A 24,392-nucleotide genomic window follows, 5' to 3' on the forward strand; every position below is an offset into this window, starting at 1 on the left:
TAGATTTGCTAAATGTTCGTCGGCTGTCCTTCCGGAGATCACAATATCGTCCAGATAGTTCGCTGCAGTAGGGACCGACGCACAAACAGTTTGTAAATATTGCTGAAACAATGCAGGGGCGGACGCACACCCAAATGGCAGTCTTTTGAATCGGTACAAACCAAGATGCGTGTTAACCACCAAGATGCGCTGGGATTCTTCGTCCACCGGTATTTGCAAGTATACATCTGCGAGGTCCAACTTCGAAAAGTATTTACCCGGGCACAGTTTATCAAAAAGATCTTCCGGGCGGGGTAAAGGAAAAGTTGCAGTCACTAGTTGTGGATTCACAGTGGCCTTGAAGTCCACACAAAGTCTCAATTTTCCGGAAGGTTTCGGCAAAATTACTAAGGGTGAGGCCCAGAGAGAAGCCTGCACACGTTCAATTACACCTTGTGATTCTAAATCATGTAATGTTCTTGCGACCTCATCACACAATGCGTGAGGAACATCGCGCGCTCTGAAAAATTTCGGTTGCGTGTTGACTTTCAGTTCCAAATGTGCTTCATAGTTTTTAGCGCAACCTAAGCCCGGTGCAAAAATGTCTGCAAATTCTTCACACAGACGAGAAACACTATCTGAAGGCACAGTCTGATTCACTGATAGGACCTGATTTACTATAGACATGTTAAACAACTGAAATAAATCTAAACCAAACAAGTTCACTGCAGAAGAAGAACGAGGAACGTAAAATGACACAAGTTTTGTTTGTCCCTTATATGTTGCAAGAAGGCTGCACTGTCCTAACACAGGGATATTCTGACCTGAATAACTATGTAACTGAACATTTGCGGCACGCAATGAAGGTTTGCCCAGTTGGCTGTACGTGTCGTGATTGATCAATGAAACTGCAGCTCCTGTATCGAGCTGGAATGATATCACTTTGCCTTCAAAGTCCTAGTCTACAAAACGTTTATTGTCCTGCTGACGACAAGAGCGACTGTCTCGTGCAATTTGAACTGATACAGGTACAGAAGCACTTGCGACCTGACAGGATTTCCGTCGACGGCGACGCACACGTTTTGTGGGACGAACACTGTCACTGTTAGAGAAAATGGCACTGGACGGAGAGGAATTAACTACATGAATGTCCATGGGCGAAGGTTCACTAGCCTGAGTGTCCTTGGTTCGATTCCGGCGCGAAGCAAAGGGCACGGAATGATGAAGAGTGTCTGATCTGAGCTTTTTCTGGCAAACACTTTGAACATGTCCTTTCTTATTACAGAAAAAGCAAATAGCTTGGCGCGACGGGCAATGTTCACTCGAATGTCTAGTAGCACACCGCGGGCATGATTTCACTGTATTTGTATGCTGGCGCGGCACACCTGGTTTAGAGCGTGGCGGCAGCTGCGCTGACGTGCGCGAGGGCAGTCTACCGGGCCGTGCAGCGCGCCCGGCGGGCCGGTTAATGTTACACACGGCTGGCGAAGTTGCAAATGATTCCTTAGCAAAGTCTAGCGTGTCTTGTCTATCCCATCCTCGTCGCCAAAAAATGTTGTGTCTAGACAAGACAGCCTAGACACAATGAGAGGAAGCCGAAAGGCACGCGCAAAGCTAAAGCTGGATGGCGTGAGGTCTGAAACAGGATACGTAATGAATGCTATAAAGAAAAGTACGTAGCTTCTGGAATACTTAACTTTAATCTATCCTTTTGGTACATCTGGAGATTGTGGCGATACAAGTGAGACTCTTTAGATACATGCAATGTTACTAATGGCGCCTTGCTAGGTCGTAGCCATTGACTTAGCTGAAGGCTATTCTAACTATCGGCTCGGCAAAGGAGCGAGGCTTCGTCAGTATAGTCGCTAGCTACGTCGTCCGTACAACTGGGGCGAGTGCTAGTCAGTCTCTCGAGACCTGCCTTGTGGTGGCGCTCGGTCTGCGATCACACAGTGGCGACACGCGGGTCCGACATGTACTAATGGACCGCGGCCAATTTAAAGCTACCACCTAGCAAGTGTGGTGTCTGGCGGTGACACCACAATATCCACAGGACATGTTGCCTGTAATTGAAGAAGTGTCATGATGATCTCTCCATTGGCAAAAGATTCCGGAATAGTCGCCCATTCGGATCTCCGGGAGGGGGCTGCTAAGGGGGAGGCTACAATGAGAAAAAGATTCATTAATCAATGGAAGGATAACGTACTATGTGTCGGGGCGTGGATTGCCAGATGCTTGAACATGGCAGGGAAAGTAGGAAATCTGAAAACGGAAATGCAAAGGCTCAATCTTGAATATGTGGAAAACACTGATCAGGAGAAGGGACAGGATGGCAGGACATCTGTTAAGACATGTGGAAATGACTTCCATTGTACTAGTGGGAGCTGTAGAGAGCAAAATCAGTACAGAAAGACAGAGACTGGAATACATCCAGCAAATAATTGAGGACGTAGGTTGAAAGTGCTACAGTGAGATGAAGAGGTTAGCACAGGGGAGGAATTCGTGGCGGTGGCAACAAACGAGTTTGAAGACTGATGACACAAAAAGAAAAATAAACAAAAGTAGTTTCGAACCTCACAGTTTCATTTTCAAGCATGTGCTACTGAGGCTACAAAAAGGGATACATAGCTATCAGTGAACTGTGAATATAAAAGTGGTATTACAACAAAAAGTTCAAATGGGAGAGATACTGTAAGGTTTGTAACTTGTAGCCTAGTATAAATATTGAAACTGTTCACAGAACGTTAACAAACGCTCTGAGAAATTTAATAAAGTCGCTGGTTCCCTGTGGACAAGGTGTTGAAACTGATGCAGTAATTGACTATCTCCAGTCTCATACATTCTAGGCCCTAACGCGAATATTTGGTTTGTTCTGCTTACCCTAATGATTTTAGAAATTCCAAGAACTGGAAAGAAGAAGGGTTTCACAGTAAATGTAAAGGAAAAAATCAGAAATCTGTTAAAGTTTTAGACAAATTACGGCAACCACTCGCCTATTGTTTTATTATTCAAGTTTTATTTTCAATCACTGGTTTCAAATCGTCTAGCGATTCATCATCAGATGGTACACATTCGTTGCATGCTTGCAGCATTGTAGGGTCGTGGATCTGTTGCAAAATGTATAAACGGTAAATGTACGCGTTTGTTTATAACATCGATTTAGTCGGCATTTCTTACAGTTAGCAGTATCTATTGGTTTGCTCTTGGTTCACACATTGCTAGGCTCAATGCCGTTTCTTCCAAATCCACCAGAAACAAACGCAAAATAATTTTATTTAAAAAAGCGGATAAAGTGGCACTAGAAGCCTTCCTAAGAGACAATCTCCATTTATTCCGAACTGACTATGCAAATGTAGACAAGATGTGGCTCAAATTCAAAGATACAGTAGCAACAGCAATTGAGAGATTCATACCTCATAAATTGGTAAGAGATGGAACTGATCCCTCGTGGTAAACAAAACAGGTCAGAACTCTGTTGCATAGGCAACGGAAAAAGCATGCGAAATTCAGAAAAACGCGAAATCCCGAAGATTGGCTGAAATTTACAGACGCGCGAAATTTGGCACGGACTTCAATGCGAGATGCCTTTAATAGGTTCCACAACGAAACATTGTCTCGAAATTTGGTAGAAAATCCGAAGAAATTCTGGTCGTATGTAAAGTACACAAGCGGCAAGTCGCAGTCAATAGCTTCGCTGCGCAGTGCCAATGGTGCTGTTACCGACGACTGCGCCGCTAAAGCGGAGTTATTGAACGCAGTTTTCCGAAATTCCTTCACCAGGGAAGACGAATGGAATATTCCAGAATTTGAAACACGAACAGCTGCTAGCATGAGATTCTTAGAAGTAGATACGTTACGGGTTGCGAAGCAACTCAAATCGCTTGATACGGGCAAGTCTTCAGGTCCAGATTGTAAACCGATTAGGTTCCTTTCAGATTACGCTGATACAATAGCTCCCTCCTTAGCAGTCATATACAACCGCTCGCTCACCGATGGATCTGTACCTACAGATTGGAAAATTGCGCAGGTCGCACCAGTGTTTAAGAAGGGTAGTAGGAGTAATCCATCTAACTACAGACCTACATCATTGACGTCGGTTTGCAGTAGGGTTTTGGAGCATGTACTGTATTCAAACATTATGAATCACCTCGAAGGGAACGATCTATTGATACGTAATCAGCATGGTATCAGAAAACAGCGTTCTTGTGCAACGCAGCTAACACTTTATTCGCACGAAGTAATGGCCGCTATCGACAGGGGATCTCAAGTTGATTCCGTGTTTCTAGATTTCCGGAAAGCTTTTGACACCGTTCCTCACAAGCGACTTCTAATCAAGCTGCGGGCCTATGAGGTATCGTCTCAGTTATGCGACTGGATTCGTGATTTCCTGTCAGGAAGGTCGCAGTTCGTAGTAATAGACGGCAAATCATCGAGTAAAACTGAAGTGATATCAGGTGTTCCCCAGGGAACCTCTGCTGTTCCTGATCTATATAAACGACCTGGGTGACAATCTGAGCAGTTCTCTTAGGTTGTTCGGAGATGATGCTGTAATTTACCGTCTAGTAAGGTCATCCGAAGACCAGTATCAGTTGCAAAGCGATTTAGAAAAGATTGCTGTATGGTGTGGCAGGTGGCAGTTGACGATAAATAACGAAAAGTGTGAAGTGATCCACATGAGTTCCAAAAGAAATCCGTTGGATTCGATTACTCGATAAATAGTACAATTCTCAAGGCTGTCAATTCAACTAAGTACCTGGGTGTTAAAATTACGAACAACTTCAGTTGGAAAGACCACATACATAATATTGTGGGGAAGGCGAGTCAAAGGATGAGTTTCATCGGCAGGACTCTTAGAAGATTCAACAAGTCCACTAAAGAGAAAGCTTACACTACACTCGTTCGTCATCTGTTAGAATATTGCTGCGCGGTGTGGGATCCTTACCAGGTGGGATTGACGGAGGACATCGAAAGGGTGCAAAAAAGGGCAGCTTGTTTTGTATTATCACGTAATAGGGGAGAGAGTGTGGCAGATATGATACGCGAATTGGGATGGAAGTCATTACAGCAAAGACGTTATTCGTCGCGGCGAGATCTATTTACGAAATTTCAGTCACCAGCTTTCTCTTCCGAATGTGAAAATATTTTGTTGAGCCCACCTACATAGGTAGGAATGATCATCAAAATAAAATAAGAGAAATCAGAGCTCGAACAGAGAGGTTTAGGTGTTCGTTTTCCCCGCGCACTGTTCGGGAGTGGAATGGTAGAGAGATAGTATGATTGTGGTTCGATGAACCCTCTGCAAAGCACTTAAATGTGAATTGCAGAGTAGTCATGTAGATGTAGAAAACAAAACTTACGTTTTCCTCTAACGTTAATTATACACCACTTCACAAATTTAGTCATAGGTAACAACTTCCACAGGCTTTAAAAAACTTAATAAAGGAAAGATCATGATTAAAGTTACAATCTAAAAGTTCACGTTGGAGCAGAGAGTTTCTTTGTTCAGCACTTGTTTACTTGTTTTGCACATTGGCGACAATAAGTATGGATCAATTTATATTATACACTACGTGATCAATAGTATCCGGACACCCCCTAAAACAGTTGTTTTTCGTATTAGGTGCATTGTGCTGCCACGTACTGCCAGGTATTCCATATCACCGACCTCAGTAGTCATTAGACATCGTGAGAGAGCAGGATGGGGCGCTCCGCGGAACTCACGGACTTTGAACGTCGTCAGTTGATTGGGTGTCTCTTGTGTCATACGTCTGCACGCGAGATTACCACACTCCTAAACATCACTAGGTCCACTGTTTTCGATAGTGAAGTGGAAACTTGAAGGGACACGTGCAGCACGAAAGCGTACGGGTCGACCTCGTCTGTTGACTGACAGAGACCACCGACAGTTGAAGAGGGTCGTAATGTCTAATAGGCAGACATCTACCCAGACCATCACACAGGAATTCGAAAACTTCATCAGGATCCACTGTAAGTATTATGACAATTAGGTGGGAGGTGAGAAAACTTGGATTTCATGGTCGAGCGGCTGATCATAAGCCACACATCATGCCGGTAAATGCCAGATGACGCCTTGCTTGTTGTAAGGAGCGTAAATATTGGACGATTGAACAGTGGAAAAACCTTGTGTGGATTGAAGAATCATGGTACACAATGTGGCGATCCGGTGGTAGGTTGTGGGTATGGCGAATGCCCAGTGAAAGTCATCTGCCAGCGTGTGTAAGGCCATCAGTAAAATTCGGAGGCTGTGGTGTTTTGGTATGGTCGTGTTTTTCGTGGAGGGAAATTGTACCCCTTATTGTTTTGTTTCGCACTATCACAGCACAGGCTTACACTGATGTTTTAAGCACCTTCTGGCTTTCCACTGTTGAAGAGCAAGTCGGGAATGACTATTTCATCTTTCAACACTATCAAGTACCCGCGGAGTGGTTACACGACAATAATATCCTTGTAATGGACTGACTACACAGATTCCCGACCTGAATCCTATAGAACACCTTTGGGATGTTTTGGAACGCCGACTTCGTGCTAGGCCTCCCCCCACGACATCGATTCCTTTCCTTAGCATTCCGTGAAGAATGGGCTGCAATTCCCCAAGAAACATTTCAGCACCTGATTGAACGTGTGACTGCGAGAGTGGAAGCTGTCATCAAGGCTAAAGGATAGGCCAACACCATATTGAATACCAAAATTACCGATGAAGGACGCCATCAACTTATAAGTCATTTTCATCTAGGTGTCCGGATACTTTTGAAACATAGTGTATTTATCCTTGCAAAAATAACATAAATTTGCATTAAGAACTTGATATATGCTGCTTATAAAACCTATTAAACAACGAGCTTGCATGATATTTCAACTACTATTTTAGTGCTGGAATTACGTTGGACATTTATCTTGATGTTTAATATACGTTCGTCATATCTTATGGAATAAACGTTAACGCTCTGCATTAAGTGTGTGTGTGTGTGTGTGTGTGTGTGTGTATGTACTAGAACAAGATAGAGACTGATGAGTAGGTGTATCATTGCAAAAAGATGTTTGTGTGTGTGTGTGTGTGTGTGTGTGTGTGTGTGTGTGTGTGTGTGTGTGTGTGTGAGAGAGAGAGAGAGAGAGATAGAGACAGAGACAGAGATTAAAGATTCTTTGACATTTTGAAAAAAATGGGTTGTTTGCTGATACCCTTCATTCAGTTTAAATGGTGTGGGGCGATTTAGTGCTATGAGTTGGAACCTGTAATTGTTCCAGAGGATACCTCTTTATTGCTTTGTCGATACTGTGTACGATACGTAGGTTTTTTTTTATGTCGATGTAAATGAACGAGTGTTTTGCGCTAGCTGGGCTGCAAAAAGGGGTTTATTCAAACGTTTGAAACGGAGTGAGTCTTTGTGCTGTGTTACGAACGCGGTGACGGCTCGGCAGTATCAGGCCGGCCGCTAGTGGTTGAATCGTTGTACGTGAGAGCACATGCGCGGGGCGTCCTGCAACGTATCATGTGACTGGGTGGACGCTGTCAGTTAGTCTAACAACAGGCGCAGAGTGAACGTGGTTTGCGGTTTATGTTTCAAGTTTCGATGTCAGCAATTTTCATCACTGCTCTAAAAGAACGTAGTGTTTTGTGGGATAGGAAAAATAAAATTATAACAATCATTTAATATCGTACTGTAAATGGGACGAAGCTGCCAAAATAACTGGTACTACAAGTAAGTACGTATGACACATTTATTAAATAGTGTACTTTGTATTCCTTGTGTAGAATTTTGGGGAAAACCTAATTTATAATTTACCCTCCCTTTTACTGTTTGTCAAGATGAAGCATTGCACACTGTCTGACAAGAAAAGTAAAGAACATAGAAGAGTTGGTGGGATTTCAATGAAATAAACCTGTGTTTAGAACCACAACTTTTATCCTAATCATGAACCGATTCAGGATCCACTCCTAAGTGTTCAGAAACCAGAGTACCCTATTTCTAACAAACTAGTAATTTATTTCTGTGTATTAAATGTGCAAAAATTCAGTGCCAGTCTGTGTAAATATTACTGTCTAAAATACCTGCTTCACAGGTGATGAAAAAGGCACACAAACTGAACTTATTTGAAACATAATTTAGCTTTGATTGCTATCACGAACGATTTTTTAAGTTAATAATATGTTTTGGAGGATGAAAACATAAACTATTCCAAGTGAGGCTAAGAATTAAATTTAGCTGAACTGAATCTTACTACTGAAATAATGATAGAGTTTGACTAGTGATACAGTATTAGTTTATGGGTCCCCTCCATATTCTTCTCATATTAGAAAGATAATTGGAATATTATCATTAGTAAAGGAATCTGATACATTGCTATAAATGGGAGTATAAACAGTGTAATTGTAGTATTATTTAATTTTATTTGAGATATTTATATGTCAGTTAAGTCAGAAGCCCATCCATGCGCAATTTTAGTTCAGTGCTTCCCGCAGTAACATCTCAATAATGAGTCAAGTAATGATCGTGATTGTGACTGTCATTATTATGAGTTGGGTATAACTTTTCTTTCTATGACTGCTGGTTTGTGCATTAATGGTAACTACTGCTACCCATAACTTAGATCACCCTGTATTTGTGTATATCTAGTGTGCTATTCAAAGGGAGTCTTAATGAAAGTCACTACAACAACTAATCTTCAATTGTCTTGAACATAGTATTTCTAATTAATGTGCCTAATTGGGCTGGAGACCGTTTACTGTTTCCTTCGTATGAACTTTTTTACTTTCATGGAGCCCCAAAGTTAAAGCCTGTTTAGTTTTTCTGTTAATTACAATATATATTCAAAATTACTGTCCGATACCTTCATCCATTAGACACACGCATGGTCAAAGTTAAACATCCTCCCAGAGGGGAACATTGGTTTATGTTACAGCAAACGAGTGTTACATGTCAAGGTGCCGGCCGACCAAGTCTGACCCCTACAAGGTAGACTCTTAGTACTGTGCATCGAGCACATTGTAATCCTTTCACTTCCGTGCCAGTCATCCGACATCAAGTATAGGATTCATTGTATTATTCAGTCTCTTTACAGCAATATTTGAAGCACAGCAGCGGGACAATGGAATTACGCTAGGCTGCCATTAACACCACAACAGAAACGGCTGTGTTTTGACTAGTAAGCTTGGGATGCTGGTGAATGGCATAGCATTCTGTTCACCGATGAATCACGCTTCTGCACTATCCAGAATAACCATGTTCGGAGCGTGTGACGGAGACACGGAAGATGTCCATTCTTCCAAAGTTAGGAGGAGCGCTTTAGTGTCAGTGCTGACGTCAAGTTGTGAGAAGCCATTGGGTATGACTCCTAGTCATTGTGTTTGAGGGTGGCACAACGGTGGGTCACTGACATCCTGCTTTCTTACGTGTTACTTGTCATGAGACAGTATCGTGAAGCCATTTCTTAATAGGACAATGCTCGTCCACATAGCGCAAGATTACTTGTGAACAGTGTGCATGACTCTGACATACTTCCAAGGGCAGCACGATCCCCAGATCTGTCCCCAATGCAGTATCTGTCCCCAGCTCAAACATCAACCCTCGATACTGTACATTGCATCGTTTCGTAAACTCTACTGCAAACTTCACATTCCACAGCATGAAGTTCTCATTGAATATTATGACCCATTTAAAACTTGGTCTGGAGATGCATTTTCTTATGCCACAGCGCCAATCGTATTCGGTTCTAATGAAAATTTCACCGTTTTCCCTTAAATTCTCCACCGTTTTGCCGAAAATTGATTTGTTCGTTAATTTGAAGAAATCTTTCTCAAAGTTAAACGTCTCGGAAGCCCTCAGAGTCATATTCAAATAAACATACTCCTTCAACCAGGGGCATTGCATGAAGGAGGTAGCTCCGGTGGTTCTGAACAGCCTCATCCCCACTCTGAGACATTTCACGAGTTTATGAAAGTGCATAATGTATCTCCACTTATATTCCAGTGTTGTCATCAGTTTTGGGTGGAATCTCTCTGTGGAACTAATTGCTCCAGATACTGTAGCAAATCGGCCCGCGTGTCATGCAGACTAGAAGGGGTGGGGGGGTTCTACCTAAAGCACATCGGAATCAGTCGCCACAACCTCGATTTTTCCAGCTAATCCCTTTCATTCTTCTTTGGGCAGCCGCGAGAACTGGCCAATCGGCAGCGATTGTTGCATGATGTGGCTGTATAGGTTATTAACATCCACGTACGTGATGTAACTCGAATCAAGGGCCGTATTGAACCTCCAAATATACGAAAGTTATTTGTGTTGGCGTGCCTGTGGACACATTGACAAAGACCCCACAGAGCCCTCACTCAAGGAAAAGAAGCGAGTTAGCATCGGTCAGTACCTTTATGGTGCGCTTTGTTTTCTTGTGCGTTGCATCCCAAGACAACCCAGGTGCTGTGTAGTAAAATGTGGCATCTGGAAAATATGTGGCCATGCATAGACTCCAGAATTTCTCGAAAACATCCACGAACAGGTCTACGTAAGTGTTTATGTAAAGTTGTGCACTCTCTCCTAAAGTGGCGATGCTGATATTCTGCCAGACATTCACAGCAAGCTCATACTCGGCATCGATTATGCATCAGCTGTAAGGTTGCTGGAGAATGCTATTTTAGCTAGGTTGATTTCGTTGAGTTTTGTCACACTATCTAGGTCTCGCCTGGAAAAGCGACCATCCTAGTACAAGTTGAAATTTTTCCTGCTCGGGGAATGCAGCTCAGGTGATGACTATATCCTTCTGAAGCACATTTTCAAACAATTTTCTGGAGTGGTGCCTGCATAAAACGTAGCGAGCCAAGGAAGCAGAGCTTGGAGAACGAAATATATTTTGCAACAGCCTCAGGTGGAACACTGACCTAATCCTTCTCCATATCAAAATTATCCCGGTTATGAATAAGAAAGTGAGTGTCATGCCCGTTAAATTTATGAAAGAAAACGGCTATGTGTTGAGGTAATTGATGCTTCACGTTGCGTGTGTTACAGGTAATGCCACAGAACTTTCCCGTAAGATGAGAGGGGTTCCTATGAGGAGTTTCTGCATTTCTCTATAACAGCAGCCCAGAAATATAACAGTCAACCGCAGCATTGTAGAAATTTTCCTTCTCTTTCTATTTGGTAATGGGAATGACGTTGCTGAAGTCTTATCAGCCTCTTATGAGATGTTTTCAAGCACATTGAGAAGAAAATCCGCAGGACTATCCCTGACATAAGATTTGTGTCAGTTAAGACTCGAATCATAGGGTGATGCAGTCTTCTACACTGTCGCACATGGTTTGTGTTTTCCTGTGAATGTAGTATGTGAGGCAGTTGGGTCACCTTCACAGCAGGTCACAGGACCGAGAAGGCATTCAAAATTGGCATACACCACAAATGGACAGTGCTACTTAATGGTAAGCATCCTTAAACTTTTGAATTTGTTTTCCTCAGTAGGCATAAGAAAATGTACAAAGTTCTTGGAAGTTTAGTCTTCTAGATGCTTTGCTAATAGCATATCTGAGGAAAAGGCACTGAGGCAAGTCAAGCAAATACGCTTTTTACACACGTGTTTACTCAATTGGAAGCAAATGAGTTGGGACCTGTCCCTGAGCAGCAGTAATAATAAATGTATTTCATCTTATTTTACTTATTTCAGAATAACAGCATGATCACATGCTTGGTACGCTCACCAACAAATTTTGACGAATGGAGGAGTCTGATGATTACATGTTTATCATGTTTGTAATATAACGCTTAATCGAACATGTCTTCAAAAGAGCATATCTGTACAGTACTATTAAATCATCAAAAGTACAATGAGAACTGAAAATCGTATAGGACATAGTACGTCAAATTAAAAAATGCTAAATGTTGCTGTTAGTGTGCGTGGAATGCGAAACGGTTTTTATGTATCTGTAGTATATGTTTTATATATATACGTGTTAAAATGCAACAAGAAAACCTGCGAATTGTTCTTATTAGCCGCAATGAAGGAAAATTCACATTTTGCGAACAATTTCTAGCAAATGGATGTGAATGAAATAATAACGGCTTTCAGCCACAGACGTTGTAGAACTTGAATAAATGCAGCCATGTTTAATAGGTCAAGATACCTGTTTCTAATGGGCAGTTTATAGTGTCTCCAAAGATTTACTACCAGTTTCTTGCGAAGTCAGAGAATTTTTTATGCGTTAGTAGCTGCCTTGTACGCTGATGGCGCATCGCAGTTCAACTGCCCACCGATTCTTTAGATCCAACGTGAGAAGAAATACACACTGCAGGTCGACCAAACGGTCATTTCGAAGTATCAGTTACCGCGGGTACGACTATTTTTTATAGCAGTTACTTTTAACAGTTGTTTATGACTGTCAGTTTTTTTACTACCGAATTCACCAGACGGGGGCTGAGTTAAATAACTAAGTAGATGGAATACATCAGTTTACTTTATGAGTATAAATAAAACTGCTGGTATTGCGAACTGGCAGAAATATCGGCTGGGCCGTGCGACAACCTTACTTAATTAATTGTTCATTACATTTCAGTTGATGTTTGAAAGGTTTTCGGTGTTTGATGTTACATCGATATAGGCTATCAGTCGCTAGTAGAAATAAATTCTCGAAGCAACTACATACGTTATACGAATTATTGACACAGAACTATTAAAACTGAAATATTAAACATAGTATGAACTAATATCTAAGCTGAATGTTGTAGGCAAAGTACGAAGCTGTATATCTGCCGCTGTTTACATGGTGCTGTAAGTGTAGGGATATGAAATACAACACAAAAGTACATGTAACATGACAGATTCGTTTACTCCATTTGGGCAAGATATTCCATTTGAACGAAACTGGGAGCATGGTAATGAAGTTTTTGTGAGATTTGAGAAACTGGTTGATATAATCAAACTCTCTGCAGCTAGCGACAAGGTCCTAAATTTGTGATGGGAGACACGCCTTTCAAAAGGATTAAAAAGTATAAAATAACTTCTCCGAGCCCATATTGATTTCTAACCCCATTAATGTAGTCGTAAAAATTTGTTCTTGTGGATTAAATAAATAAATAGAAAGACAAACGAGGGCCACATATAATAGACAATTGACGCATGAGCAGTTCGCTTAAGTCACAAACAATTTTATTGGACTGCAAATGATTTCAACTGTTGTGTGGCTTTTTCTCAAGGACAGCTACCCTCTACGTTCCATACTACTATCTATTGCACGTGGCCACCATTTTTCGTTTTAAATTTTTCAGGTGTTGTCATAGCTCTTAAAATTTCACAATCACAGATATTCAGGACTGTCAGTATGAGGCTGGGAATCTGCATGGGCCTAGGGGAAATTGTTTTATACTTTTTAGTTCGTTTTAAAAATGTGTTATATCCGCAAGATTTTTATTTAAATAATTGTGTTCTGTTTTCTAGTCTTTAGTCTTTAATTTTTCAATCGATTTCAAACGTTTTATTGACAGTGCATCAGATATTTGTAAATTTCAGGTTTATTTCAATTTCTTTTCATCTTTGTTCATCTTTGTCAACCAGCATATTGCTCTCCACTACGTATATACCGTTTTGCGAGAAGACAGTGAAGATAAAAATTAGAGAGATTCGAAATCACACTACGACTTACCAGCAATCGTTCTAGCTACGGAAGATTCGCGACTGGAGCAAGAGAAAGAGGGAGACAGCAGTGGTACGGAAAATACGTTCCTCCACACAGACAAGAAAGCGAATCAGTATTGCATTTTCATCCGCTTCTAACCCGTGTTGAACCTTTCAAGTCTCTAGCTCATCTGGAAGTGAGTTTAAAATCAATGTGTACTGAACATGAAGAAGACGGAAGAACAAAGTACCCTTCGCCTCACACCAGACAGGATAGCTAGTTAATATCGCACTATATTCCGCTTCTGAGCCATGTCGAAAGTTTAATGTCTCTACCTCATCTGGAAGTTAGTTTAAAATCGACTTGTATTAGACATCAGATAGGCAGAAAAACAGAGTTCCCTCCGCCGCACACTAGAAAGGAGAGCGAATTAATGTTGAATAGCCATCCGCTTCTGAGCTGTGTTGAAAGTTCAGATCTCTGTCTCATCGAGAAGTTAATTTCGAATTAATATGGGGGGGGGGGGGGGGGGGGTTGGAGTTCCCTGTCGGTCGGATATGAAAAAAACTTATTTAACTCCAGTATCTATCCTCTTTGCAAACAGAATCGTCTGAGAGACGGTTATAAACTTCCCTGTAATGGTAATCCGTAACACTCACAGAAAAATAACTGAACGAGAAGTAACTGCCACAGAAAAGTAACTTACAAATACACTCATCTACTGACGGTTGTTTCCATAGATGAATCGCGGTCTGACAGTTAAAACCATGGAACATAAGGTTATAACACTCACAGAAATATAACTGATTAACCATCTACTGACGATTATTTCCACTGTTGCACGAATTACTTATGGTCTCACTACTTAGTTATATAGCACGACGGCGAAGTACACACTTCGATAAACAGATGGCATGCAGCCTGACAGCTACGTGGAGGTAAGAAGAGAAGGGAGTTGTCATTACGTCATAAACCTGAAGCCGACGTCCACCATCGCAAGAAGCCCAGAACATTAGTGGCACCGCACTGATACCTCCATGGTTCACCGCGGTGGTATTTCTCCGTGACGTGTCCGTGACTAGTTTCGAGCGTGTTGGGTGCATTGATTGTATGGAGACGTACTTGTTTCACGAAACATGCCAGCTTACATTCTGAACTAATCGATCCGCTCGTAATCTAAAGTTTAAGGTAATCACAGTTCATTCGTAAGTGGATCCGAAGCAATATTTTCTTTTGTACACATGAATGGTTTTATTTCTGTCATTTGTCTTTAGATTTGCCGTACTTCACTCAGTGTCTGTAGTTTTTCTACCTCCTTGTGTTTTTCATTGCCTTCCAAATAAATCGCAAACCTCCGACATCCGAGCCACACTGTGTCAACGGGCTCGTCTCCGCACAACGCACGGCTACGTAAGCGCGCTGATTGTTCCTTCCTCCAATGGTTATTCATAGTTCACATTTCCTCACCCTGTAAAAAATATTCTGTCGGGTAGAACAGCCGGACACAGCGGTCATGAGTGTGTGAGTTTTGTGTGTATGATTGTATGAATGTGTATGTGTGGTTTGCTTCCTTCCTGAAGAAGGCTTTGGCGGAAAACTTACGTGAATACTCTTTTCGTCGTGCCTGTCCGGTGCTCGGCGAGCGAGTAGCAGTCTGTCCGTTTCGCAGCATAGTTATTTCCTCCTGAAATTTGTTTTAATTAATTCACTATACTTCAACAGGAACAATGACGAATGAATTACAATACCAGAAGGAAAAAAGATTCATTAGGCCACATTAAAAACTAATAAGTGATCAGCATGGAGACATATTTACAGAAATCAATTGACGTCAGTATACAATGATTCGTTGGACATCATTATGATTTATCGTGCAAATGTCAGTGGAACATGAAACTAACTAAGTACTGATATATTACAAAGCATGGCTTACGGTTATGTACTCTGAAAAACTCAAAATGAAATTCGACAATAAAATCAAGCAGACGATCAAAGTAGACATATATTTCAGTTCTGTGTTTGGTTGTTCCTGAAAAACTAACAAGAGTTACTGGCGAGAAATATTCCGGGAAAAGGAGCAAATAGGCTTTTGTTGGAAAGGTAGGTCTACATCTTACACTGGTTAGGGTATCATTAATAAAGAAATTACTTACCTATATCTTAAAGCAAAATATCCATTTATGGGGTCTTAAACGTTTGGAACCATTCCCTTAATCAAATTTATAACCTCCAGAATGCTGGAAGACGTTTAAAAAATTATTTCCTTTTTTATTCTGTAAATTGCCATTATTGGCCCCACACTGAATGACGTATCATATGTAAGATATCAAAGTGAGAAGACGTGTAAACTATAGCGAGACTAATGCACTGACAATCTAGAAAAACAAGAACTCTATTCTGCGTGGAGATATACCTCTATGCTCTTCTGTTCCTTTGACATTTCAATAATTGTTCACTTTGTTGACATGCATGAGATACCACAGCATACCTTGCTTCTTTCCTCATTACACACGTTTATGGGGTAACAAAGAACGCATAGGAAACTTTTTAGCAAACGTGATCATTAAAAAGGTAGTCGACCAGCGTTGCCTGGTCAAACGTTGTTTTGATGCCCCGTGTAAGGAGGAGAAATGCGTACCACCACGTTTCCGACTTTGATAAAGGTCAGATTGTAGCCTATCGCGATTGCGGTTTATCGTATCGCGACATTGCTGCTCGCGTTGGTCGAGATCCAACGACTGTTAGCAGAATATGGAATCGATGGGTTCAGGAAGAGGCAGTACAACGACGAACCTGGGTACATGAATGGCAAAACGTCATTTTTTCGGATGAGTACAGATGCTGTTTACAGCATCATGATGGTCGCATCCATGTTTGACGACATCGCGGTGAACGCACATTGGAAGCGTGTATTCGTCATCTCTACACAGGCGTATCACCCGCCGTGATGGTATGGGGTGCCATTGATTACACGTCTTGGTCACCTCTTGTTCGCATTGACGGCACTTTGAACAGAGAACGTTACATTTCAGATGTGTTACGACCCTTGGCTCTACCCTTCATTGCCGGCCGCTGTGGCCGAGCGGTTCTAGGCGCTTCAGTCCGGAACCGCGCTCTTGCTATGGTCGCAGGTTCGAGTCCTGCCTTTTTGGGCATGGATGTGGGTGATGTCCTTAGGTTAGTTAGGTTTAATTAGTTCTAAGTCTATGGGACTAATGACCTCAGATGTTAAGTCCTATAGTGCTCAGAGCCATTTGAACCATCTACCCTTCATTCGATCCCTGCGAAACCCTACATTTCAGCAGGATAATGCACGACCGCATGTTGCAGGTCATGTACGGGCGTTTCTGGCCAGCACATTCTGCAGGTCTCTCACCAATTGAAAGGCCAATGGTGGCCGAGCAACTGGCTCGTCACAGTACGCCAGTCACTAGTCTTGATGAACTGTGGTATTGTGTTAAAGCTGCAAGGGCAGCTGTACCTGTACACGCCATCCAAGCTCTGTTTGACTCAATGCCCAGGCGTATTAAGGCCGTTATTGCGGCCAGAGGTGGTTGTTCTGGGTACTGATTTCTGATGATCTATGCACCCAAATTGCGTGAAAATGTAATCACATATCAGTTCTAGTATAATATATTTGTCCAATGAATACTCGTTTATCATCTGCATTTCTTCTTGGTGCAGCAATTTTAATGGCCAGTAGTGTATTTGAAACAGCTGTTGCATGCAAAAGACATGAATAATGAACAAGAAGCAATCGCAAACAGTAGCCTGCTAGTATTTTGAGCTATTTAAGATGGCGGCAGGCCCCTCCCACTCTGGCTTCAAAACAACATACAGTGAGTGTCTATAGCATACGTGAGGGACAGAAGCGAACGACAGCGCGCGGTGTCTGGATACGCGGCACTCCAGTCACAACCAGCAGCATCGGGTGAAAAGGTCCGGTATCCTACGTGTGAGCAACCATGTCGCGCTACAAGATGGCTGCTTAGAGCCGACCAGCTGTTTCTATAAAACGACATCACCACACTGTAGAATACTGTAGCTGGAGAGTAAGGCTACAAAATTAGCGTTGCTTAGGAAAATAAGGTAAAAAGGAAGGCTCTGTATGAAATTCAGAAAGGGAAGACTCTTCATGGAGAATTTCATAATTTATATCATCAATGCGAAGATCACCGGATAATTCCTCGAATACACGTGAGTGGGCAGAGGAGCATTCCACTATCTCATCAGTAAATTAAAGACGAACGTTTTTTACATGATGAAGAATTTTTAACAGCCAATAAATGCAGAGGAATGACTGACTAGACTAAATAACAAGAATGAACGCTTACTAAACATACTGAGTTCTGGTGTAAGAGTAGTGTTTCAGATTTGAGTGTTTTTTTTTTGGTCGGTCATCAGTCTACTGACTGGTTTGATGCGGCCCGCCACGAATTCCTTTCCTGTGCTAACCTCTTCATGTCAGAGTAGCACTTGCAACCTACGTCCTCAATTATGAGTATACAGCTGCGGAAGGGTCGTGGGATCGATGATCAATCCCTGCTACTCCCTACATTTTAACTGACTGAGCTACAATTCTGTATACTAAGTTTTATGTAAACTGTTAACACTGCATCCCGAAGTATATTTTAATGTCGTGCCAAAGTACTTGATCTTTAAGTGTATACAAACCTACCCCAGTACATCACACACATTAAATTCCTAATAAATTACAACGAACAATCATGAACTTTTACAGAAAGTTGAAGTTTCGAACGTAATTCATAAGCAGCCAGCGTCAAGGCCAAGCGTATCAGTTAATCAGAATAGTCTGTATAAGTAAAGGATACAAAATTTTTGAAAAGAAAGTCAAACGTTTTGTGAAATGATTTGTCTAAAAGTATGAAATAAAAAATATTTGGGAAACGTTTGAAGCACCTCATTTTCTGTTCATGATTTCGAGCATCATTCAAAGGCACGTAGAACATTTCTCTGGTCTATTTATTTCTTTACACAAATCATTTCACAAATATTTGACCGATTTCTTTCGTTTTTTATTTTCAAATTCATTCAGGAAGCGTGATCTTACTGACTCCTCGTTTGCCTTCCTAACGTCTTTTGTTCTGGAAAATCCTAGCTTTGGTACTTGATTAGAAGGAAGCATTTTTGACGTTAAATACGACACCAGTGTATCTTTTTGTGTGCAAAACAACTAGGACTTGAACAGATGAACTGTCCGACACTTCATTTACCCAGCTTGGTAGCAGCTTTTCGTGAAATAATTCAATTTTTCCTCAGCTCATTAATTAAGTTCTCCTTACTTACCCTGATTACTTTCAAGCAGTTACATGTTTTCATGCAAAAACAGATCTCATGCAGGTCACTATGATACCCCATTTGCCTGTTTCTCTCTCTTTGTTTGGCTACGAAAATTCGGACAAATCCCCATTGTGTAATTTGTAAAAAGTCTTGTTTTCTCTCTGCTCACGTGCTTACAAAAGTGCATCGAGTGTTAATCATACGATAATATAGTCCTTTCTGCGTGATGTCATTTCCAAAAGACGCCATTTCGATATCTTGAACCGTTCATGAGATACTACGTATTTTTATTTTTATTTTTTTTGTTTGTTTTTTTATTTTTTACGACCACTTGATTCCCGAAGTGCAGGAAAGCGTTCGGACGCACCGCGAGCGACCCGTCCGCTGATATAACAACCAATATATCAAGTATGAAAAGAGTTATCTTTCCGGTTTCAACTTTAAATAAAAGTTAGATGTATTGGATATATTTCCTACGCAGTAATGTATGGCTTTAATGTAACTATATTGAAATTCTACGCAATGTGATTTTATCTCTGCAAATTCTTAAAAATTTCGTGCACTCATGTACTCAGTTACGTGCAGCATAATAACTATGACGAGTAACGAAATGGCGCTGAGCACTATGGGACCTAACATCTGTGGTCATCAGTCCCCTAGAACTTAGAACTACTTAAACCTAACTAACCTAAGGACATCACACACATCCATGCCCGAGGCAGGATTCGAACCTGCGACCGTAGCGGTCTCGCGGTTCCAGACTATAGCGCCTAGAAACGCACGGGCACTCCGGCCGGCAACGAAATAAATTCAGACCTTTATCGAGCAAAGATGTTAAGGTATAAGATGCGGAAGAATCAAATTTTTTCACCGAACAGTTTTCTTAAAATCTGATGATAAGTATTCCATAGCTGCCGTCGCGTCCGCTCCATTGCTTTGCCGAGAAGACACGTGGCTGTCGCTTTCACTGTCGCGCGTGCTGCAGCGGCAAGATCCAAACACGTTTGAATTCAAACGTCGCTAGTTGTAGCCATAGACTTACTAAATAAAAACTAGACCGCGCATTGGCGCTAGTGTCGCGTCCCTACTTGATACAAGCCGCCATTTGCAGGGAAACAGTGCGTAAACATGGTTCGTTCGTGTGCTGCTTTTAATTGTAACAGTAAGAATGGAAGCAAGACGAAGACGGAAACAATGTTAAACTTCACAGGTCAGTCATTTCTGGTTGTTCGTTACTTTCTATTACTTGTATATAGCATTTTCATGGAGAAATAAAACATCATGAGCGTTTGTTTTTGTTTACGTTTCCCCCTTACAAGTGATTTTCTAAATCGGAAATGGATAGCTGCTTCTCGGAGAGAGAACTTCCAACCGACAGCAAATCATTTGCTGTGCACGCTTCAATTTGGAGAGAATTGTTACATGGAAAATTATGTAAATACACGTCGACTGAAGGACGATTCTCTACCGACAGTATTTGGATTTCCAACTCATTTCAAAAAGGTATAGTGTCCTGGAAATCGTGCAATATAGGCCTAGGTTAAATAGTGTGGAAATACTGTCAGTGTGCATAATTTTGAACGTTCCTTTTCCATGTTACCAAGGCAAGGAAACCGCCAAAGCCAAGAAATGTTGAGACAGCAGAAAACGTGTGTGAGGATGTGCACGTTTCTGGTTACACTGGAGACCACAATTACTCACTTCCATCAAGTCCAAGTAAGCTGAAGGAAAAGTTCGAAAAAATTGAAGAAAGGAAGGAAGAAAAAATTGTGCAATATAAGACTAAGCTAAATACTGTTTAAAATTGAAAATAGCGTTGTTGTATCATTTCAACTCTTGCATTTTACCACCAGTGTATGAATAATCAAGACTGCAGTAAATGTCTTTCTTATGTATGTGTACAAAATTAAATCCTGTGAATTTAATTATGGCAATTAATGTCTGTAGTGTGGTGGTCGTTCCTCACACCTCTTACCTCCTTCTACTGAACATTACATCAGCATTATACCGTGAGGTGTGGAATGAAGTTAGAGATGTAGATGTCAGTGTAAGACAGTGAAAAGTCTTAACATCATTGTACTCAAGTGCTAATTCTATAACCAAAATAGTAAATTTAAGATTTACTGAATATATTTCAAGGAGTTGCCACATAGAAATTTCTTTGAGTGTTTTGACCTCCACTACATGACATTTAATGTGCTCTGATAAGTTACTGAAAACATGGATAGCTGACTCTTCTTAGTAACTTTAGGTCTTTGCAGAGGCTATTTTGGTCCTAGTATTTTATTTCCATGCTTTCACCATTTATTTGAAGTGACAAATGTTGATAATGATAAAGGGTATTAATGGATAGTTGTCAAAATACGAATAATAGGTTGTTACAGAATATTCTTGAAGTGACACTACATCTTGGTTGTGATAAACCAATATGTGATGCCTCTGAGTTGTAGGTTAAATTGGAAAGTAACAATTTGTTTGCAAAGCCAATTAATGCAAATGCTAAATGTAGGTCACAGCAGATTGTTCTATAGCCTAACCTGATGTCTATATTTACACCTTACACTGTATCTAATAAACTTTCTGCTACAAAAATAGCAAGCTACATAGGGAAAAAGTTGCAGTGTTAGATTACAGACAAAGGTACTTTGTTGTATGTCAAGTACTTATATTGTATTTGCATATAAATTGCTAAAAATACTAACAGGGTTAATGTACTAAGTTGAACTGAATGAAGAACTAGGCACATGATAGGTATTTACGTTTTTGATCATGTAGAGGTAGGTCGAATAATTGCGTTTAGATACTTAACACGTGTTGTCAGGTGGTGATTATACTTCGTAAATGGTCAAATATTTGATCAAATGTGCTTTCAGAGGTGCTATCAGCGCGAATGAAATTTCTTCGGTATATAAAGTGATATGGGTTATTACAATTAATCATACCAAAATTCGAGTGTAGACAATACTGCGCTAAACAAAAGTATGCGTGCAAAATGTACACAGTAGTCGGCAAAAAGCAAACAGAACCTGACAGGAAAATTACGTGAATTAAATAATAATGGTACTGTCTGCTACTTTAAAAGTTTCATGTAATTATCTAATGCAAATAACTCTATGTAAACTTGCTCGACCTTGTCAGGAAAGAGCCTTACATTCTTATATTTCGCGTCTCTATGCAAACGTATTTCGGATTTTAGGAAACTTCATTCATTTAAGTATACTTTTAAAATAGACTCAAATACTGAGTATTTTTTAAACAAAAGTGTTTAATTTGTGCTTCAATTTGTTCTTGTTGCGTCTCATAAACTTCACATCCCCAGTACTAGGATTCATCCCTGCAAATGGCGGCGATCAGCTGCTTCAATTGGGGGACAGTTGCCTCGCTTCTCCGTTACGGCGTGGCAGGGGCTTTGTTGTAGCAGAGAACAGGCAACGCCACGTAGGACACTTCCGTAACTATACCGAGCGATTGTGTTTTGTCGCCTGAAGCTGTCACGCGGTGTCAGTCGCTTCTGTCGCTCACGTAGGACACGACCTGCCAGTTGTCAGGTCCGAGTTGATACGACAGCCTAGCGTAGTACACTCTTCGGTAAACAGATGGCACCACGCACTATTGTCAGTTATTAGAATAACCGTTAATATTAGATGTGCGGTTATTACGGTAAATGTGACTTCTCAGTAAAATTTGATTTATATCAATTAAGTTATTTTTACCATCTTTAATACATACTTTACTCTTAGAGCTTGACTACCGAAGTTCGTAGAATGTAATGCCTTAGACTGATCGTTAAGAGTGGAAAATATTCTGAAATTAGATTTTGGGTATAAGTAAAGGCGAGAATTGTTAGAAGAAAAATATCTGATTTCTAATTAGACACCCTTCTATGTCCTAAGTGTTTTAACCATATTAAGTGATTGAATTAAAACAGACATTAATAACAAAAAATACATGACACTGGTGTAATATTCTACAATAGTTCTTATTTTAAAAACACATTCTGGGCTGTTACGTCATTGTCAAAAAGAGCGTAACAGCCGAACAGCGGTTTGTAAAATAATAACTATTGTTGAGTATTACACCAGCGTCGTGAGCTTTTTCATTCATAATGTATAAAATATTCTAGAAAGATTCGACAGAACAGTCAGTTAACGCAATAAATACATATGTAACGGCTATGGTTTAGCGCGTTGTCTGTTACGCGCATTAGAACCAACGTCTTCGGTAAACATTTTAATTATAACGTATCAAACAAAAAAATAATGGCGATATCTGTCAGATCGGAAAACTGGCATGAGGTATTACATTCGCTTGAATACTTCAACATCCATCCAGAGGACGAGGAATAATATGTATAAAAGGCAGAAAGAAAAAAAATATCAAAATATTTCATAATTAAATGACAAAATAATATATCAGCTGCTACAACCGCGAAGAAACATTATTTATAGCTGCTCTTTGAGCAGGACGTTTATAAGTACAAGCGCTTTATGACATACATCCCAACCGATTCAATGTATCCATCGAGGCTAGAGGTCGTGCTGCGCCATACTCACAAAGGGAGCTCAAACCGCGATATTATTCATAAATTTGACTCGGCATTATCATCACCGAAATAAGATGACATACCCCCTCAACGCAGTAAGTTTCATTTAGTTTCCTCCTCCACTTCTTTTGCCCGCATCTCGTGGTCGTGCGGTAGCGCTCTCGCTTCCCACGCCCGGGTTCCCGGGTTCGATTCCCGGTGGGGTCAGGGATTTTCTCTGCCTCGTGTGTGTTGTGTGCTGTCCTTAGGTTAGTTAGGTTAAGTAGTTCTAAGTTCTACGGGACTTATGACCATAGCAGTTGAGTCCCATAGTACTCAGAGCCATTTGAACCTCCTCCACTTCTGGGTTTTTCTTTTTTCTTGTCCGGTAGTGTATCTCTGTCCTAAATAGTCTTTTGGTTTTGGTAATATTTAGGTATACATTCTGGAAAAATGTAATCTAAACGTCATTTATCGACTGCTTCTCACGTATAACGTTGTAAAATAACGTTATAACTTCCACGATATGTACTCCAGGTTGGATGTAAGATTCTAGACTTAAATGTTACAGAAGTAAAAGAACAATCTTCCAATACTCTTGACGGAGATAATCGATATTTTTAGTCTCATCTACATCTGTTGTTCCTTCTGAAATGGCCTCATTAAATTTTCGACATACAAAATCCCGCATCCTGCTATAAAACGTATAGGCACTGGACACTGGAGCCTGGCAAACACTCGTTTATAGGTGTTCTTGATCTTCCCTTTTCTATGGCGTGTCGGCAGCATCATTCGTGAAAAACACCTGCGTTGTCTTCCGTGGCGTAGTAGCCGATGTTGCTTCAGTGTTTGACACTTTACGTAGGAGTTTTCCGTTAGAAATGTCTTTCGTTCGTCCTCGATGAATTTGCTGTGCTGTCTGGTCGGGTGTGAGAACGGAGCGTTTACGCGGCTGCGCTGCTCACGTAAGACGTATTA

Source organism: Schistocerca serialis, chromosome 2, assembly GCF_023864345.2.
Source record: "Schistocerca serialis cubense isolate TAMUIC-IGC-003099 chromosome 2, iqSchSeri2.2, whole genome shotgun sequence".
Taxonomy (NCBI): domain Eukaryota; kingdom Metazoa; phylum Arthropoda; class Insecta; order Orthoptera; family Acrididae; genus Schistocerca; species Schistocerca serialis.